This window comes from Homalodisca vitripennis, unplaced genomic scaffold (genome assembly GCF_021130785.1).
Source record: "Homalodisca vitripennis isolate AUS2020 unplaced genomic scaffold, UT_GWSS_2.1 ScUCBcl_5745;HRSCAF=12625, whole genome shotgun sequence".
Taxonomy (NCBI): Eukaryota; Metazoa; Arthropoda; class Insecta; order Hemiptera; family Cicadellidae; genus Homalodisca; species Homalodisca vitripennis.
This window is the reverse complement of record NW_025781850.1, coordinates 20,431-38,889: the sequence shown is the minus strand read 5'-3', so window position 1 is coordinate 38,889 and position 18,459 is coordinate 20,431. Positions and strand designations below refer to the sequence as shown.

The window sequence follows — 18,459 nt, the reverse complement described above, 5'->3', positions numbered from 1 at the left end:
AAATTAGTAAGAAACTAAGTTATTTTCCGAACAGTAGCATAATTTTAAAGATACACAGAAAATCCGGATTAAGGTAAACGTACTATTTGGATGACAATATTTATTTCTATGGTACCTTTGCAAAGAGTAAAACTCATAATTTTATAAAAAAAGTTTAGGACAATTTTGCCTTTGTAATTTAAAACATTTTTGAAAAGTATATGTGGGTGTTTTGGATTTATTTAACATAAATATAAAATAAATCCTTCAATATATCTAATGTTAAAGAATAGATTCTCTCCAATTATAGGCTACGTTGGTTAGAAGAAATAGGAAAAATAATTAATGAACTTCCAATCCAAAAAATATTTAAATTCAATTTTGCCAAGAAAAATATTATTGTATGGTAAAACATAAGTAGTAGGCTATAGTTTATTTAATTATTGTATAAATATTTATTGGAAACGTAAATTTATTTTTAATTTTTCTAAGCCAACAATTATCTTTGTCGTATTTATACTAGGGACAACTATTAATATCATGCTATGTTCTCCTTCAATCTGTCCCCATATAGAAACATTTTACTGGTTTTAAATTCCACTAATAGCCTTTGAATGATATTTACAGTTCTGAATTTATCAAACGTATCAAACATAAAAAATCTTGGATAAAACATGAAATGGGTGTATCGCTGGAAATGGCTGTGCACCATCAATATTTTAATCTATTCAACGAGCTCGTCGCGTGAGTACCTCGATAATCGAGGTTTCCAACCTCTCAATACAGCATCCCATCGCTCCACTCTCCACCGCTTCATGTTCGTGTTATTTATCACGGCATTTTATCACACCATACTTTTATATCTTGTAAAACAGAGAACGATTCATAAGATTCCTTGAAATATAATACTTCAATTACACTAAGTTATAATGCAAGACTCTTAGTTACGAAGGTTTGAACTATTTTAATTAGTACAGTTTTCTAGAAAAAATTAAGTTACAATACAAAAAACTATATACAATACTTAATAAAAAACACTCCTCTAAATAACTTCTTGGATTATGGTAAAAAACTCCGAGAATAATGATTTCTACAGGCAACCACTCAAATCGCTGATTAACACCCTAAAATGTAAAAGGTTGATTAATCAAAACCAGTGATTATATGATGTACGATTGGGGTAAAAAACGTATAGTCTTTTGATTAAGAAATGATTTAATAAATGTAGCCCTATTAAAACCCATCATAAGCCTTAAACTATCAAATGTACAATAATAATTACAAATATGAATCAAAATTAACTTTTAAAAGTTCTGAGCCTGGAAAAATTACCTCATTTGTCTTTATCTAAGATTGTGGAAGGTAATTCCTAAGTAATAATTTTCAACGACGAAATCTCAAATCGCTGATTAATTATATTGGAGTAAAAAACAAATAGTTCCTCGATTAATACATAATATCTAAGGAACTACTAAATATTATTTTAAACATATTTTAGTATTAGATATACCAACAATATATTTACGATACAGTAAACTTATTTCTTTCAAAAACATGCTATAAACGAGTTGTACAATGTAATAAATACGTGCTCAAAGTGAGAATACCGTAGATACCAGGTGTTAATTGTTTATATTATGGTAATAAACCTTTTACTTTAAATAAAAACGGCAAAAGTGTTTTAGTGAAGTAAAATTAATGGTAATTTACAGTATAGCAGAATTTAATTAAATAGTTGTGGAATTTCCAGCAGTAAAAAATATTCCAACTTTGAAGTTTACATATCGTAGCGATGGTGGTAAGAAAGGTTTATTTAATGTGAATGTTGAGTTCAGGTCCAGTTCACCTTACTCCGTGATTCGAGACGCTGCACTAAAAAAAACGTGGAACTGGAGCAGAATTCAACGTTCACTTTGACGCATACTTATTGGCTAATGAAATGGAATATTAAGTTTATATTTTTTTGGTATTTTAATTTTATGTTTACTAAAGATTTTATAAAACAATGCAAAGGAGTACCGTAGAATCTGACGGAACGAGCATCGTAGAATTTTACACGGACGAATCGTCACGATTTTTTATAAAGACTTATTGAGTAATTTGGTTAAAAAAGTCATCAAGTTTGCTTATACGTATTTGGTACAATGCACAATTTCTTAATACAAAATTCTGTTTTTATCTACCCTTTCGGAGTTCTCTACCTTTCTTATAAAATAATAGACACAGATCATTTACAAATATTTTAATTAAACAATGTTATCAATATTTTTTTCGTTCCCTTTCCATCAAACATCTGTAATGTCATCATCTCCTTAAGACATTAACAAGGCTAAGGCAAGTTAGGGTGTCCTATGATGAAGTGTTGAAACTTAGACGTAGGTACCAATAATTTAGTTGTAAATCTCATTGAAGTCCTGAGAAAGCCCATTAATCATCCTGTAGCGACACAAGCCACTAAAATATCAATGAGGTTATTGTTTAGTTACTATACGGACGACTAAACTTTCCACTGGTTCATCAAAATGTTTTACAAAATAGTAGGTGCTTATTACCTCTTTACAATTAATTTACATAACCAGCATTAACTATGAGTTTTCAAAAATTTAGCTTGATTTGCTGAAGTTAAAAAAGTCTTTTTAACGCCGTATTTTTGGAACATATGCTATACTAAGCTGGACATTGAATTTAGTCAAGGTATTGAAAGATAAATATTCAAGATTCTTGTTGTATAGCCTCTGGATTGTAATAATTAGTATTTAAATATCTTTAATATACCCTTAGTGATAAATTAAAAACAATATTGCAACCTACGCGTTTCGGACGCTTAAAAACACACCATTGTGAATGCTGAACTAAAACTTTTTTTAAATGTATAAAAACAATATATTACAAAAACATTATTATAACCACGGCGTACCGTTGCAGTTTAGCTATGTACAAGTATGAGACTGCAACTGCAAAATTAGATGTCTTCATCACGACGACCACTATTAACAATGTTGTTAACTGCTGGGCAAGCGTCAATTTATAGAGAGCAAATCCTTATCTTCTATTATGATATTGAATACGGAGTATGATTTAAACTTTAACTTCTAATTCATCCCGTTAGATTTTTTGGTTTCATCACTCTTTATTAGCAACATGTCTAATATCTTATCCTTGGAAATTGCCTAAGTTCTTAATTTTGACAACGCCAAGCTTTCATAATGATGTAATCTCTGAACGCGTAAGGTTTTAAAAACTGATTTTACTTTGAAATGAAAGATTTAATGAAACATTCTTTAGTTTATACACGCAAAGTTACTGCCGCATGGCCCTTTACTGACTGAAAGTACGTATAAAAACGTATCTACAGATAAGCTAAACCAGATTTGATATTTTTCCAGTATTTATTTCACCGGATCTTAGTGAAAAAAAATTATTATGATATTAACCTGTTATATCTATCTCAATAAGTCTGGTAATATTGTTTCGGCTCTAGATTTCATATTTAGCCGGTGAAATTGAATATGCATGTATCGATTAAAGTTTAAATTTTAATAAGACTCAATAAGGTCCATTTCTTTTAAATGTTATTTGTTTTGAATGTTTTTTTTACGATGGAAAGGTTGTGAGGGAAACAGGATTTTCCGGACTTTTGCCATCGTTCAGTGAAACAATAAAGCAGTAGCACTACGTTTCGAGATCTGCAATCTGATCTCTTCTTCAGGTAATCTCTTCTTTTAATGTTGATGTTACAATTAAAACATTTCCAATTAAAATAAATACAATTAGAAACATACATTGTTTTTTAAAAAACATGGACTTCATTTAGTTACTTTCAATTCAAAATTATATATGTAGACATATTCACTTGAAAAGGTTCCATTGTATACTTCTATATCTTGAAATGGCAAAAATCTTGCCGCCATATGAAATTTCTAAAATAGGAAACCACAAATGTCGCTTGGAATTCCAAGACAGTTTTAATAAAAGTCTTAATTTTTTTATTTCATGTTATGAATTGTTTTAGATAAAAATTTGCCTAAGTGTGAATGTCTGACATCTGGAAACGTTTTTTTGGCTGAGACTGACTATCGAACTCATCAACGCTATGTACAAATATTGCCACAGTACCAAATGTAGTGGGAATCTCATAGGGATGACTGTAGTTATCGTTTTCAAAATTTCCGTAGTGTTTTATACTAGTTAAAACATTTTACACCTACCATTTGGAAATCTCACAGGATAAGAAGAAAAAATATCTCCCGTTTTCGGTAATCTCTCGTTACTGTAAGTGAGAACAAAAATTATTGTTTATTAGTTGAGGATTATAAAATAATTTGATGTTTTACTCTGGGATGCGTAATAAATTATAAATATTCCTTTTAGAATCATTTCAATGATTGTCATCTTGAAATCTTAAGAGATATAAAAAAAGTGCAATAAAAGTTACTTTGAACTATCTACTATATTAATGAAATATATTGGTTTAAATTATATTCTAAAAAAATGTAATGCACCTGAAAACTGATAATGTAAGATGACATAAATAAATAAAACTTTTCTTATAATAAGTAGCGGTAATGAAACATTAGTAAATGTAATCGGTAGCAGTTAACAATTAGTTATATTTCTTAATATCATTATAACGAGTTGAGGATGTTGAATCGGTAAATACCAATGAAATCAAGTTTTGAAATCTTAATAATACTATTCCATTTCTTCTAAAATGTGATTTAAAGATAAACAACAAAACGCTGCAATTAGAGAAATGAGGGACCGTAACTCCAATGAACTCTGAGAGTTCTAAAGTAAATAACAAACAGAGACAATTTTATAATGAACTCAGTTCTCAATAGGGTGGAGTTGTTTATCCAGCAGCTTAGTGTATATAGTTTGAAATTTTCCAACGCTCCATAAAATATTGTTGGTGGGAATAAACCATTGAATATATTGTGTTCTGGCTGTTATAATGTCACACAAATGTGTCTAAAGAAGTAATATTTTGCCTCATTAACTGTTATTATTACGTTACATGTTGTCACCTAATGGTTTTGTAAAACTACGTAAGATGTTGCGGAAGGAAAGCTATGATGTGAATACCACTGAAACCATCCCATAGCTCCTTTTACCTGTATAATTTGTATGATACGAGGAAGATAACGATTTTTCCTTGAGGGCTTCGTAATTCCACCAACGCTCTAACCTCCTTTCATCAACCTGCCTCTTACAAGGAATCGTATCATACATGTACCACATAATATATTCCGCATTAGCTGCTGTATGATAAGAGGACATTAAAAATAATTTAATCATCAATCTGTCCGATTATATAAACACAAGATGTAATAAAATAATTAAAAACTTGATCTTTTGCAAATATTTGTATTTCTGGCTGTGCAAACTTAAAATCGTTTATTTTGTGTTTTTATAGTAGAATATATAAAATTAAAATATTACAATGTTGATCATTTTCAATTTGTATTTTTTAAATGTAAAAAAACAAATCAATGTTCTGTTCAATTATTATTTTGCTTTGCAGGGTGAAAATTGATCTGGAAAAGCTTTATAAGAATTGAATGGTCTGATGCCAAACTGAACCAACTCCAATTTCAAATGTTTTTCCGGTATTGTCATTTCTTACTTTATAAAATTACAATACATTCACATGCCCAGAGATGAACCATATTAAACAGCTGAGTTTGTGAGGGAAATTTTATTTTTCTGTTTTACCATACGGGGAATTTTGATTTTGTTTGTGTGGCAGACTGAACTAACTCCTGAAAAACACATGGCTGACGCATTAGAGTTGGTTCATGGTTGCATCCTCCTTCTTTAATAAATAGTGAGTTAAACTCCAGTTTATCCGACTTATTTTGAAGATTCTGGCGACGAGTACATCCCACCTCAACATGATGAAGATAGTAGTGAAGGTAATATTTCACATTTACTAATTATCTAAGGGTCATTTCAATTATATGCAATAGGTTAGTGTACATTAGCATTTCATCTTATGCCAAAGTGAACTAAACTATTCCCTCCATAATATCAGCTGTTGTGGTTGTGTTTTTTTGTAACATATTAATGTTGTAGCCTTTCAATAGTGTTGATTAACAGATATCTGCAATGCACGATATACTATCTGTTGTCATAACTGGATTTTGGAGTTAGTTCACTCTGGGGCATACAGTGTTCAGATATTTTAAATGATGTTAGTTCATTTCTGGCAGACGAGATTGTAAAAATGCTGATTGTTTGTTTGCCCCTGGATTTTTATAAAGCTTATAGACAATGATAATAGATTAAATTAATTCATTTTTTAATAAAACAAACCTTATTTTGTTTTTTGTGTGTGTATATATTGGTACATTATTACTACAGTAATCCTTTTACCACCATACTTTAATAAAATAGGACTATTTTATATTGTTGGCTTTGTACATGCTTTATATTGGCATTAATTGTTGCAGATGATGTCCCATGTGGTTCTAAGCAAAAAAGGAAGAAGAAGAAGAAGAAGGATGGAAAAGATGTTGGGGCAGATGGATCAGAAATGAGACAGGAAAAACACTCGTAGCAACAGAAGAAAACCCACCCGAGAAGAAGAGAAGAAAGAGAAACTACGGAGATCCAGCTAAGTGGAAAAAAAAATATTAGAAAAGATAAATCGAAACTCAGGAAAAGCTTATGAGAGTACTAGTGGTAATCCTGTTGCAAGTAAAATATTTGAACCGTTTGACTGTAAATGTAGAATGAAATGCGCTGAAAAAAGTTAATATTGATGATAGGAAAAAAAGTTTTTTGATCTCTTTTGGAATTCAGGGTCATTTGATACACAGACTGCTATTATTGGTAGGTCTGTTTAAAGTTCGAAAATGCTTTTGAAAAAAAGGGTTCTGATGATTCAAAGAGAGAATTCTCTCGTTACTATTATTTGCCATGTCAAAATATTGAATGTCAGGATTTGTTAAAAGTATGTTTATATAAAAAACACTTAAAAATAGATAGCGCGAAGATTCATCGCTCACTGATGAAAGTTAGTCGTGGTGAGGTTGTAGACAAAAGAGGTAAACATACGCCTCATAACAAACTATCAGATGAACGAATTAACTCTGTTAAAAAATCATATATCATCTTTTCCTGCCTTACACTAGCCATTTACAGTCGCAAAGATAATCCAAACAAAAAGTATTTAGGGGCTGAATTAAATTTAAGTCTAATGTATAGGTTATATGCCCAAAAAATGGAAAGCTGATAATGTTAAAGATCAGACTGTGTCTCAGTCAATGTATGAAAAAATCTTTTTACAAAGACTTCAATTTAGGTTTTAAGACACCTCATAAGGACACCTGTAAAGTGTGCGATTCATATAATGTCCAGAAGAAAGCGATTGAGAGTGAACTAGACTCTGCAGATAAAAAATTGAAACTCAATCAAGTGTTGGCCAATACTGAGCTTCACCATAGAAAAAGTAAATGCAGCAAGAGATGAAATGAAGCGGGACATGCAATTTGCTAAAAACGGCGAATGCACCGTTTTAACTTTTGATTTACAGAAGACATTCTCATTGCCAAAGGTTCCTACAGGGAATAGCATATTATAAGAGGCAATTGTCCGTTTATAATTTAGGCCGTTCATGACTGTGCCTCGTCAAAAGGAACAATGCACCTTTGGAATGAATGTCAAGGAGGAAGGGGACCAGATGAAATTGGATCCTGCCTTTTGAAATACATTTCTGACCATCCTACAAAAGAAAAGATTGTGTTGTGGTGCGACTCATGTGGTGGCCAGAATAGGAATTTCAAAAATGGTTATCCCTACTCATGCGAACTAGTGCAAAAACCCTTTAAAACAACATTAAAGAAATTGAGCAAAAATTTCCCATACCAGGCCACAGTTTTTTGCCAAACGACACGGATTTTGGTCACATAGAAAAAAGCATGAGAAGACACGAATACATTTATGTCCCACAAACAGCTTTGCTGAAATAATAAAGGGATGTATGGTCAAAGAAGCAAGCATTTGAAGTCATTACTATAAAGGAAACAACAGATTTGATAACTACTGATCAAGTTTTGCGCAGCTCTTACAAACAGAAAAGAGTGTGACGGAGAGAAAGTTTGAATGGTTTAAAGATCAGAAGTTTATGTGTAAGACAAAGTCATCCTTATGTCATGTATTATAAGTACACACACACAATAGTGATGTTGAGTACCACTCAATCAGCTCTCAGTAAACGGCTCCAAAAAAAGAAATCAAAAACCCTTGAAAACCCAAGAGGTCTGAACCCAGTAAGACTCAAGTTCCTCTTCACCATCTTTCCTTTAGTCACAAAGAATCCTAACGGCAAACCTCTTTCTTCTGAAAAAAGGCTGACTTAAAATCAATGTTAGAACTTGTGCCACCTATTCACCATGGATTTTATGAAGACTTGTTCCAGAAACAGGAAATAAACTACCAGTGAAATCAACGATGAAGAATTGGGTTGATAATCTATAAGTTTTATTAAATTTGACCTGTTTTTAATTTTGTTAATACTGTGTTTGTTTGGTCTTCTCACTTTTTAAATAATAAAAATCAGAATGAAAAATCAGTAATGAACTTATTATTCCTCCCTAATTTAGAAGTAAAAATCCACCTTAGAAACATTTTAGATACAATTCAGTAATTTTAAAGATGAAAGAAAAATATATTTTAAGTAACTTATTTTACATATAAAATATTGGTTCACTGAAGCACCCATGGTGCAATGGTAAGTTTCATGAACCAGACTGAACCATGTCAGTACAAAAAAATTTTGAAAAAATATTTTCATTCCCTTGCTGAGTTTTATATTAATTTTTTTCAGTAATTATGAAGTTACAAATTAGTGTAACTTTTCAGATTATCACAAAACAACAATATGTTTTTCAATTTCAAAGTGCTATTTAGCATCAAACATTGAAAATCTATTATTGTTCGTACTGAAAAAATTAAAAATATGGAGTTGGTTCACTTTGGTATCAGACCATCCAATTATCAAATGGATCCAGGTCAATTATTTATCTCCTTTTCTAGTCAATGTGTCTATTACGAAAGGTGAGTGACAAATACACTTAATCTAAAGTCATGTTTTTTAGTGACTTTATTATAGCTCACTAATTAGTTTCAGTTGTTTACATTTTCTGCAAACCTCAAAAGGTCAACAAAGCTAGTAGCGATGTAAGATTTCAATATATCGGTAACATTCATGATTCCTGTAATTTATAGTAAACTATTGACAATTACCAGTGTTATTTAGCTTTCCGTTTATTTTATATGCAAACTTCCATAAAAACTTTACCGTCTTCTTTCCCTTTAAATAATTGATAAAATGTTTAATAATTGTCATCATACCAATCACTCACTTAGGCTTACATTACACCATCTTTCTGTCATTATATTTTTCCTCTATTTGGATTTTGCTTAGTCTATTCCAAATATTACTCCTTCTCCAGGCGTTTTTACTTTCAAATTTGTAATCTAACTAAGTTCATACAAGTGTTTATAAATATGTACGCCCAAACTTAGAGCTTTATTTCGTTACGCGCCGTTTGAAGTTATGGCTACACTACACTAATTAACTAAAAATTATAATTAGTAGACAAAAGATTCACGAACATTTACTAACTTTTAGCGATGGAAAAATAAATTTGTTTAAATATATAGAATCTGATCTCTTTTTCTATTGTACAAAAAAACCTAACATCTAACTATGATCGAGGTAAGAGAAAACAAGTTTAATTAAAACGCTGTAGCACATGTAACTTGCGAAAAAATCATCGAAATAGTTTGATAAGCACTAACTAATACAAGTATAATAATATTAATAACGTTCTAAATAAAACTAACCTTTTTTATTGTGCTTTTCTTTTCTTAGATGTTTTTCCAATTCATCCAAAAACATAGTTTTAATTTTAATGCGTTAAGGATTATTTGAATAAAATGAAATTACTAGTGGAAGTAATAATATTAACAATAATGTACTGGTCAGAATATTCCTACTCGATACAAGATACTAATGACAACTGTCCTAGTTACTAATAGGTTACTAGATATATATATATATAATATATATTATATATATATATATATATATATATTTCTTGAGTGCATGTGTATGTCACTGAACTACTCCTAAATGCATGGACCAATGTTATTGAAATTTCTTGTAATGTCTTCAGGTGAGTTCTAGAAACCTTTACAGTTACAAATTTACGCAGTTATAAATAAAAGTTGTAAGATAAAAGATAAAAAGTTTTTATAGTGCCTGCAAAATATAGGCTGTAATTACAAACATTTACGAATATTAAAGAGCCAAACACTAATTAAAGGCGCTTATTTCTGATGTATTAAATTAATCCATTTCTGATTGACTTAAACACTTAAAGATTGAGTGTTCAACTACTTTGTAATAAAAGTACCTGTACGTGTAACATCCATCTTTATAAAATTTTGTTGTGGCTCCGAGAAAATCTCAGCCTACCGAAAATCTAAAATGCTACATAATTCAATTTATAAAACATGGGTCACTATTGAGTAGTTTTCCAAATTTTTTTAATATTATTTGAATTATTGTTTGTTAGTGAAATGAAGTAGATTTTTCTGTCATACCTTACATAAAATCAACTACCTGTCGCATTTTACTCAAAAACGGTATCTAAAAATGCTAATACTAAAAATATTAAAAAATATGAAAGTGTCTATAATTGGATTGTTTTGTTTTTTTACGAAATACAACTATTCAAACGATTTGGCTAAAATTTCACATTGAACATTCTTAAGATCCCAGGTATGAGTATAAGCCTTTTTTTATTTATAAAATCTCCTCCGGTCTACGTCCCACAAGTCTTTTAAAATATCGACAAAAACCCCACCTTGGTGTCTTTTTTGTGAAATAATAATAAAATAAAGTTGTGAAATATTAATTAAAAAAAATTTTTCTAATGTAGTGAATTGTTATGACGATACATTGTTTATAATTAATAATTAATTTACATTTATCGTGAGTTCAATTATTTGTAATGGAGTTTTATATTTCAGCAATTACATAAGTAACTCATACTATTTTATAAAATGCCCCAAAACATACGATGGACACAACTTTGACACCGAAGACTCCCTTTGAAGCAGTCTGCAAGAAATATGCTAGATTAAACTTGGCTCGACTATGATTTTGAACTAATTGTACTTATTCCAGCTCTAAATCATTAATAATATTTTTCGGTTAATAAACAAACACTCGTAGTGTCATTGTTAATTTTTCAAAGTTGTTTTTTTTTCAAATAACGTGTAATATTTAAAAAGACAATGTTAATATCGAACAAAGTAAGTTAGAATGGCCAAAATAGAAACTGGTTGGTGTATTTTCTAGATTGTGGCACCAAGGCAAACTCAACATGGGCATCGGAATATAATTCACTCGACCCAACAGTGGTGGTCATACACATGAATCGCCTACTAAATTGCAAAGGAGCGGGTAACTGTTGGCAGTGCAGATATGACACAACATAGTTTAAACTTTTGTTTTAAAGACTGTTATGAAATATAAATTAGTTTGCCATTCGACAAAGGAGAGTTCTCAGAGCTGTGTATTTATATATATGATCTTTATCAGAAAAAAACGCAAAATCAGCAGTGGAAAAATACTAACATCGAAGTAAATTACAATGACCATAAATATTAACTTCCTAACATATTTTCTTGATCGTGAAAAAAGGCAAACTCAACATTAGCGTCGGCAATGTAATTCACTGGAACCAGGAATGCTCACACAAGTGTAAAAACCTAGGAAATTGTGGTCAAATCCGAGGGTAACAGCTAGTTTTATACACACTTTTTTCGGTTCGTCGCCTTATTCTGTTAGACTCTTCAAATTACTTTAAATTAATTTTTAAATATTGGCAAACAATTTGAATTTCTCTTTGCAGTATATATCACTAATAACAGAGTTATTAAATATAAGTGAAGAATACATATAGTGGAATATAATTTACCTTTTGGTTAATATTACAGATAGTATGCAGATGGGTGTGCCAAGATGAACGTGACAAATGAACTCTAGTGGCGGGTGACGTGCGTTACTGCGGCCCGGGGTTGGAGCACTTCCACGCCGGTTACCGCCAGGCCCACGGCTACGTCAGTCTGCTGGTCTGTGTCTTCGGCTCCGTGGCCAACGTACTCAACATCGCTGTCCTCACTCGGCGAGAGATGAGTTCTCCCACCAAACGTCATACTGACCGGACTAGCTGTGGCTGACCTCCTGGTCATGCTGGAGTATATCCCCTTCGCCTGCCACATGTATCTTCCACAGCGACCCAAAAGGGAGCGGTTCTCGTATGGCTGGGCTGTTGTTTGTGCTGTTGCACGCGCCAGGTGTCCCAGGTCTGCCACACGATATCGATATGGCTGACAGTGACTTTGGCTGTGTGGCGGTACATCGCGGTGGCATACCCGCAACGTAATCGGGAATGGTGTGGCATGCAAAGAAACCATTGCGGTCATAATATGTGGCTACATTTTCTGCCCCCTGTTGTGCATACCACTCTATCTCGCCTTCGAGATCGAGCCTAAGATAGCGTTACTCGACGAGGACGGGAATGACGCCCAGCCCAACTCGACTACAGCGTACAACACGACCTTATATGTAGTAGACCTCAGCGAGATGGGGAAAGCCAACAACAACCTATTAATGGACATCAACTTCTGGGTATACAGCGTAGTTATCAAGATCATACCTTGTATCGCGTTGACAGTACTAAGTCTCAGACTCATCTGTGCGTTGTTAGACACCAAGAGGCGACGTGAGAAGTTAACCAGTGGCAGCAGGAAGACGACTCGTCTCATGGGAGAAGGAACGTCAGACGGATCGCACAACCAGGATGTTGCTGGCTGTCCTGCTTCTCTTCCTGCTCACTGAGTTCCCTCAGGGTATTCTAGGAATGTTGAGTGTGATGCTCGGCCAGAGGTTCTTCAGAGACTGTTACAACAAACTAGGAGAGGTCATGGACATCTTGGCTCTTATAAAAACTCGGCCATCAACTTTATCCTCTACTGTGCGATGAGTAGACAGTTCAGGACTACGTTCAGTGTGCTCTTCAGGCCGAGGTGGCTACCTGTTCCTCAAGTGGAAAACAATGGTCACAATAACTACACTACTACTCAGGTGACCCAGGTTTAGCGACGAGCTAGCAAGAGGGTTCCCTGCACATCTCTCTAGTCCTTCCCTCTTGCCTTTCCTGTGAACCTCTCAACACGGCCTTGTTTCCACTTTAAAGTGGTACGATAAGTTACTATTACATATTTTTGTCTACAATATTTGTTGGCTCCAAGTCTGGATAAAGGCGCTTTTAGTGTTTAAGTGTAAAAATAACGAATCGGGCGAACCTCCGATTATGTTGCTCAATTCGGCATTTTATAGGAAATATATATGTATTACTAAAATGTTTTATGACGTGTGTTTCTTTCTTCGACTGAAAAAACTTTATTTGTAGACTAAGCTCTATGTAAAAACGATAAAGTATTAGTAGTTGACGAATTCTTTGAATAATACGTTTCACTGCAAAGAAAATCTAGTCTCAGCATCAAATATTTGTTAGGTTCATGTTAAATTTTTTTACTACATTTCAGGTATAATGAAATATCTTTGAAAGAATATTTTTCATAATGTTGGTGTGATTTGTAAAAATTAATGTAACCAAATTATATAAATGATATTTAATATGATATATTGTTACATATATGTTGTATATATGTCTTATATGAAATGGTCTCTATATGTTCCACTGATGAATTTAATTTTTTCTATGTATAAATATAACAACTTTCTAGGCTGTTTTAATTCTGTTTTTAACTTCTAAATAATGTTTTCACATACGGTTTTGAAAAGAACGAAGAGTAGTATTAAAATAATATCGTATAATATTATTTAATGTTCCTTATATTATACAGTCAGTATTTGAGTGATGTTCTTTCGCAAACTCATGGGCATAATACGTACTATAAAATTTATTTTATTAATTACAGTACGATTTTTATAAAGCATCCCATGGTTAATTTTTGTATCTATAGAAGTTAGCCAAATCAAAAATATTTTTATCTATGAAAAAAACTGTTTACGCTAAACTCTGATTATGTTTCGCTCAATTTTTCAAAAGGATCAGTATATACATTCCAGTTTAAACCTACACTGAGTATTGAAAAACCGATGTCTCACTTAAATCTGCAAAGCTTACTGATGGATTTCCAGTATATGCACGATGACTTTAGGAGTTTGGTGGGTCTCCTCGTGTTAAATGAGTTAATAGCCAAGAAATTGAGGGTTTACTTTCTATCAGCTTTGGTTTAAAAGAGACTCGAACTGAGCTTGTCCCCATTATTTCCAAAGTGACTGAGATATAGTACTGTCTATCTCCCATTTTCCGCTATCCAATTTCTCATGTACTTATCTAAAAATAAAAAAAAATTACGCAATGTTTGATAATTTAAATTTAAAATATATTGAATATGCCAAAAATATGTAAATACTTATATAAATAATTGAGAATTACCTTTTGCCAGGTTAATTTGATGAATTTTATAGTTTTTAATGGACTTACTAATAATAATTCAAATAAAAGTTAGTAATGAAAGAACTATTATTTGTTTACATTAAGATTTAAATATTTGTAACGTATTTTTAAAATTGCGTGTATATGGACGAAGACATAGGTAAACGACTAGAAAGTATTGACAAACTATAAATCTTTAAAACATATTTATTACTAATTAAAAGGTTAATGATTTCATTTATTGTCATGTGAATTGTATAGTCCTTGTATTAAAATTGATGGTAATTTTCATAATCTTATGTATCAAAGTTTGCATAAATTCTTTGTACTATACAATGAAGCTGAACATATATTCCCGTTTAATAATTACGGGATACCACTATGTATAGTAATGGAGATTATTGAAAACTGTGATTTTCTGTAAATAAAATAATATTAGATTGTATTATTATTGATTACTTTTTAAATTCAAACTGTGTAATTCATAGCTTTTCAATAGTTTTTTGCATATATGGTGACATTAAATATTCCGAATAATTTTAATTTTAAGGGAGAAACGGTTTTGAAAAGGAGAAAATATGTGTTAATTTAAATATATAAAACGATTAATTTTTGTCCATAGATGGTTTTCTTTTGGCGAAAGAGAACAGTAACAATATTTCACTCACCCAACATCATGAGCCCCCTTGGGGGTGAAATAATGATAACTGCAGACCATTATGAGTTAAGTACTGTACTTATAAAGTATTGTGAGATTTAAGGTACAAAGTGTAACTAACATGTGATGTAATTTTTACGTATGCGTGGATTGTCAAATTTGTTTCAAGTAATAAATCAAATATATTGTTGTACTCTTCATGTTTATATAAATCTCTATATTCACCTCCTAGAGATGGTTGTACTCTGTAACACAAAAATATAGAACACAGTTCACTGTGCTATCTGATGGCCAGTCCTAGAAGGTATTATTGGTGTGGCACTAGGCGCCCTGTTGATTTGTATGGATACTAGCCTCACTGAGACCTTAAGGTTTGGATTTTTCTTACTTTGTAATACTTTAGTGTATAACCAACCAGCAAACCCCAAGAGGTTTCATTTCTGGCTGGTTAGCAACCTTCCAGTAGAGCCACTGGGTATAGCCAAAGCCAATGTTTAACATCTGGACAACTCGGATGTCCCAAATCGGCATATATAACCGATACGTTGGGATAAAAGGGTGGATCAATGAGTGTAGGTTATTACGGAGGATGATTGTTGAAGTAGATGGAGCTTCCTTAGTGTTGAAGCCTGTTATTAGTACATAAGGTGCTCCTTCTACTGCATGCTTTGTCTGGAAGAGACTGGAACTGAGTTAGCCTCCACTTCTTCCAAAATTATATGACTGAGATAGTGTCCGCTATCCTCCCTAGGATATCTCCAAGGAATGGGTATTGCTGACTCAACCAACCTTAATCATCCTGAAAATATCATCAGTCCGGAAGCAAGAACAAATGTCCTTTTAGCACTAAATGCAGTTAGGGTTATCTTCAGCTTCTTCTGCTAATATTTAAACAAAACATACGTGGCATAAACTATTAGTTCATATACAAAAGTACAAATCTAGAAGTTTGAATGGTATTTCTAAATAATAAACGTTTATTAGAAAAGGAGAAACTAGAGAACAGATAATTTTAAATTTTGAGTTCGTTTATGTTTTGTCAAAAAAAAAGTTATTTTAGTAATTCTTTACTTAGAGCAACTTTGGCGTTGATGATGTTAAAATCACTTCAGATATAAGGTTAAGTAATTCGTAAAATTGCGCTTACATGAACTTTTTCAAAACAACACATCCATTTGTTAGATACCTACTTTTAGGACTGACTGTACACAGCGAATTACAGTATATAAGTATAGCGTATCTATTAAATCTGTACTTAATGTAAACAGTTTATTTTCAAAAAAATGCCGTTTTTAATTTTTGCAAAAGTAAAATAATTTTGTTGCAATATAATCTTTCTTGATTCCAGATTATTTTGAGGTTTAATTATTGTTACAATATAAATAAAAATGATGATGTATCAATGAATCAAATTCCTGTTTTTTAGTTAAAATTAGTTTTATTTTTTAATGTCAAATACAAATAATGTATTCTCTTACTTTTATATTCTAAATTAACGTTATTTTTTATCCAGATAGATAATTTGTTTATTATGAACACAGTATTTATTTATAATACAAATATTTTTAAAATTCAATATAAAAGTTAACTAATAAAAATTAAACAAACCTTAGTGTTTGCTAGGAATCTATTTTCAGAGTTGATGAATACCTGTTTACTCGTACAAAATAAACGCAACACAAGTCCGCTTTTAACAGGAAACATGTTTAGATTACTTTCTGGGCAACCACTTTAGCTGGCAAAGAATATTATTCCAATTTTAGATTAAACACTATCACTTTTATCATCTCTGCGTTTTAAACTACTTCCAGATACTGAACATTCAATAAACCAAGGAGGTTATGGATTATTGGTTTAAATACTTGTAAAATTTTTAATATATTCGAATCAAATCAAATAACGTTTATTTCCACACAAAAAAAGAAAGACAAAAGTAAATCTTTACATTGAAAATTATAACAAATGTAGCATTTGTATATTGAATTTTATATATATATATACATATATATAAAATACAAAAAAGTATTCTAGTAATACTCTTCAAATATTTAACATTAAATAAATTAACGCTAAAATAATATAAAAAAGTCTTATGTCACCTTAAATAATTCAATGTAATGAATAAAGAAATAAATTGAAATATACATATATATATATATATATATATATATATATATATATATGTATGTATCTGTGTGTGTGTATACATACATATCCACACGTATTCACGCATACCCAGTAAAAACAGCATTAAATTTGCTACGTAATTTCTGAATAATTTAAAATATTATGGGGAAAAAGAGCCTGTGCACTGTGCCATGGGCTTAATGGCCTGTGCGTAGACTCGAGTTGAAATTGTTACGATTCGAATTTTTATCTTGAGCAGAGTGTAGATTAATTTTATTCAATGTTTTAATCGAAAGAAGTCATCTGAAGCAGAAAAAATTTATATATATACAATCGATAACAGTGTGTTAAATAAGTAAGCGTATAAATCCCAATGTCTTGCGCGTTGTTTTCTACTTTATTAATCCAGTTTATATGCACAGTTATATGGTTGTATATTTAAAGATAATATATTTGTTTAATGACATAAGGGAGGTAGTACAAAATATTGCTCTTAGTCTAAATACTTCTGCCTTTAGAATATCCATGTACGAGAGAGCTTTTCTGACTCTCTGGACGAACTTCGTGTCATAATGGATTATATAAATTAAATATATCTAAACTCAGTATGAACTGTAAAAAACATGAAACTTCCATACCTTACGCAATGCTGAAAATTAAAGCGAACACTTCAAAAGTCGGTGCATTATTTTAAAAATTTTATATAGAATGACAATAGTAGTTATTTAACGATTACGACAAATACTATACATAATAATTAATCACAGACACAGATCTCTCTCCTCCCCTCTTTCTCTATAATTTTCTCTCTCTCTCTCTCTCTCTCTCTCTCTCTCATTGTGGTAACTGACAGGTAGTACTTCAGCTGTCAGTTTGTTTGTGTAAGGCCGGACATTGGCAAGCTCCTCTGTTTATATAGTTACAGTTACCGCTACCTGCTGGCCTACATCCGGCAAAAACTTAATGTATTTTTATACATCACCTACATTATATGGTGTCATGCCAGATATTCTTTTGAGAAATTAGATTGTTCCAATTATTTTAATCCGTCCAACTGACTTGACCTTATTAATACTTAATAATAAGTCGATTATCACCAAACGGTAATCCGATAAAATAAAGCAGAAGGTTTGCGCGGTACATTTT

General features: G+C 31.5%; 1 pseudogene; it reads left to right on the top strand.

Annotated features, from left to right (window-relative positions):
• The first annotated feature begins 10,153 nt into the window (after positions 1-10,153).
• Positions 10,154-13,159, top strand: LOC124373501 (annotated as a pseudogene).
• Positions 13,160-18,459: the final 5,300 nt, after the last annotated feature.